The sequence below is a fragment of the Borostomias antarcticus genome, assembly GCF_949987555.1.
Source record: "Borostomias antarcticus genome assembly, chromosome: 13".
Classification (NCBI taxonomy): domain Eukaryota; kingdom Metazoa; phylum Chordata; class Actinopteri; order Stomiiformes; family Stomiidae; genus Borostomias; species Borostomias antarcticus.
This window is the reverse complement of record NC_140246.1, coordinates 4,790,995-4,794,851: the sequence shown is the minus strand read 5'-3', so window position 1 is coordinate 4,794,851 and position 3,857 is coordinate 4,790,995. Positions and strand designations below refer to the sequence as shown.

General features: G+C 42.4%; 1 long non-coding RNA gene across 1 annotated transcript; it reads right to left on the bottom strand.

Annotated features, from left to right (window-relative positions):
• Positions 1 to 1,891: 1,891 nt before the first annotated feature.
• Positions 1,892 to 3,100, bottom strand: LOC311316929. The gene is made up of 3 exons (XR_014630730.1): positions 2,975 to 3,100; positions 2,478 to 2,632; positions 1,892 to 2,297 (listed from the first exon to the last, which is right to left on the bottom strand). It is a non-coding gene; the product is annotated as an uncharacterized lncRNA (long non-coding RNA).
• Between the last annotated feature and the right edge of the window lie 757 nt (positions 3,101 to 3,857).

Sequence of the window (3,857 nt, the reverse complement as noted above, 5' to 3'; positions counted from 1 at the left end):
TCCTACTGTATGTCATTGGCCGTGTCCGAATTGCATACTACTTGCTATATAGTAGGCGAGATGCAGCATGCTGCATCAAAACTGTGCATACTGTATTTCGCCTACTATATAGTAGGTACTATATAGTAGGCGAAATCGGCGAAAAAATGGGCGTAAATGTAGCATAGTCCAGAGCATACTGTTCCGGAAGTCGAGAGGTGAAACGTCACTGGGCTGTGAGAAAAATAAAAAAAGATGGCGAACGAAGAGCTCTCCGGGACCGCAGCGGGAGTTTTCAAATGTAAGTATTGACTTAATTTGTCGATGGAAAAATTATTTTTCCGGACAGATATCTTAGTTATAACGACACAGAGCTACAAATGCAGTTTTGTGTATAAAGGTGGGGTAGAAATGACATTTCGAAAAAGAACGTCATGATAGCTAGCTGCTTGCATTGATCTCTGTGGTGGACGTTACGTTAGCTAGCTAGCCCAGTTAATGTTAATAGGCTGCTAACGTTACAGGTGTTCAGACGGCTCTTGCTCAAAACGTATTCATGTCAAATCTTAGATGTTTCTATAGCTAGAATCGAGAGAAACAGACTAACATTTCCATGTAATATGACCATGATCGCTTAAGAAATGTGCAAGAAATGTCGAAATTGTGATGAGTTGTTAAATGGCTAACCTAAGCCACCGAGCCTAACGTTACTTGAAGTTGTTTAAACAATTGTCTGTTCATTCCATGATTTAAACGAGTTCAACTGTTCATATATCATATATTAATATTCATTGTCCCATAATACTTCTGGATGTATTACAGGGACCAACGACCACACCAGGGACGATGATCCTCTGGAGGACGGCTGCATGGGTGGTCCCCATCGCCTCTTCCAAGACCCCTTACCACTTCCACGAAGCGGCTGTGGCCTCCCCTCCCTCTGTGCTGACCCCAGTTCTGGGGCTCTTTAGGTCCTATGAGGTTAGATAAGTTTTCTAGTGTCATACAAACTGTGAGTCCCTATCAATATCTTTGCTATCATGTAGCCTGTAGATCAAAATCACCTTGTACATGGCTACAAGGTTCTCTGCGTGCTTTATCCAGGCTGTCTCCGTCGTCCCCTGCAGCCCAGCTTCTAAGATGTAGGTCCTACATAAATCAATATCCAAAGTAAACAGACCGCTGGATTGCTTCTGAACAACAATGCATACGTTAGTTAACTTACTCCAAGCCTTTCAGCGTGGTTTCTCTTCCCCGTAAACAGGGAAGAGTTGGCCGTCCTCCAGAGGGATGACCGGCTGATGTTGAATGGGGGAGAGAGAAGGCAGAGATGAAGGCTGAGTGGAGGGAGGAAAGGGGGTTGTTTAAGGAGAGGGAGGACCGGCTGATGTTGCTTCTAGAAGCCTCAGTCAAAAAAAACTTATCTTGTTCCATTATTGTTTTTGTTATTTTTTATTAAATGTATTTTCTTGAATTAAATTGGTGTTTGTGTGTCATTCCTTGTAATGTCTTCCCAGTCAAAGAACAAATGTCACTATACCTAAAACCAGTCATTAGAGTAAAAGAACATTCCTAATGGACATTGTAGTTTGCAATTAGGCATAAAAGACGGAACACACATGTTGGTTCACAATGCTTCATTGGAATTATTCAGAGACGGTTATGAAAGCTTCAGTTTAATGTGTCTGACTAACGACTACTTGATAAGGGAGTTACATGTCCAAAGCGCTCTGCGTGTTGTAAGACCTTCCAAGTTACTGTACATGACCTGTAGACATATCAAGACAATGTGTCTGATGTGTAGATATTACACTTTGTTGAAATGTTAATACATCAAGAAGTAACCTTTACATGTATAATGGAAGAAACACAACCATAAACATTTCTTGGATATTTTTATTACACAATGGTCTTCAAATATACTTTTGACTTGTTTATATTTGGTCAGATCATTAGCTTTCCTTGCAAAAGGTACTGACAGGAGAACGCTGATCTGTTGTCTCCCCCCAAAATACTTAAACTGATTACTATGTACAGTGTTACACATACATTTAAACAAATGCCTCAAGGCTGCCTATAACCAACTGATCAGTGTTTAAAGCCTCAAGGCTGTCTATAAGGAACAAGGTAAAGCACACTCATGAACTGATAGACTGACTACTTATGGCAGGATGTGGGTAGTCGTGCTCACCAAGAGCTGGGATCCAGGCAGCTTGTGCTGGTGCTGATGCTGCCGCTGCGAGACACTTTCTGAGGCCATCTCCAGGGTTGGGATGATCTGCAGCAGCAGGACCATGGCCCCCATCAAGGTCTTCAACCTTTAAATGGTTAAATGCAATTAGGCCTACTGTAAGTCGCTTAGCAGACACACAAAAGTGTCTGCTAAATAAATGACTAAGGTAATGCTGGCAAGATGACAAGACCATTGTAAAGGGTGAGTACTGAGAAAAGCTCTAAATGCAATGAATTATTATTATTGTTATTGCTATTATTAGCACCTCCATGGTCTTGCCCCATCCTCCTGACCATCACCAAGGTTCCTCTGTGTCGATTTTGACAATCTGAAGTCCCTCCTTGTGTCCAGCCGTCAAAATAGGTCCTCAGCAGGGACGTGGAGGTTGACTTGGTGAGGACCTCTGTCTTCCATGTGAGCCTACAGGGGGAATATTATTAGGGCAAACTTTAACTCATTTGTGCGTATGGCATATACTTGTCTTTACAATGTGATAATAGATAGATGTCATTATCTGTAGAGCTAAAATGTAACATTACAAAGCAGGCGTGTAGTGATGAGTAAACCCAGGTAAACTCAGTTTACCCACCTCTTTAAAATGAGTTGAGTTTTATTGTTTTGCTTACCTGCCTCTCAGAATCTATTTAATATAACATCCCTGGTACAAATGTAACAGTATAGCTAGCCCCAAGCCAGCACATGCGGGGCTATCAACTAACCTAGCTAACTAGCGTAGCTAGCAAGCTAACGTTCAATATTTACCTCAACTACAAGCATGTCGAGAAGATCTCATGACGGCTCTTCTCCTTGCAGCGTTAACATGACTTCTCCTGGCGGCAGCAGCAGCCGCACATCCCATGACAGGAAAAGGCTACATTTTTGTGGATAATACACAAAATGATCACAGAAAACACCGGATAATTGTACCACAGCTTCGCGGGAGTAAACAGTATCGTATCCCGTCACTTCCGCTGGATGACTCGAGTAGCATGCTGTATTTTCTCGCATACTACACGCGTTTTGTGGAACAGTAGGTACTATATAGTATGCAGTATGCATACTATATAGTGCCTACTATATAGCATGTAGCAGGTAGTATGCAATTCGGACACGGCGATTGTGTACAGACTTGCCCCCCCCCCCTTCCCCCTCCCCCACTTTCACCCACTTTGGAAAACCCTTGGTAGCTGCCAGGCTCTAGAACCAGGCTCTAGAACCAGGCAGGGCCGGAAATCCCTTGCAGATCTGGTGAGCTGGAGCTGATAGGCTGAGACTCAGGGACTCACTTTGCACATGCACTCATTGAATTATTTATTCCAGTTTTTTCCTTAACCAGTGCATATCCTTAACTATTCTATGCTTTTGTCTTGCTGTTCTGACACCCGAATTTCCCTACAGGGACAAAAGTTTTTAATTCAATTCAGTTTTCAATTCAGTTCAATTGATTTTGTTTATCCTGGAGGGAAACTAATTAATTCTTGGGTGGGAAAATCACAAGGGCCAAACTTCCCCACTTTGCAAAACGGACTAATATCTTTCTGATAAAAGGCTGAGAAACATTAGCGGCACGTTTTAACGAGTTTGATGGTAAACAAACACGCAAAAAACACCCACAATGCAATGGTTTTTGCCCCCAGTGAGAGAT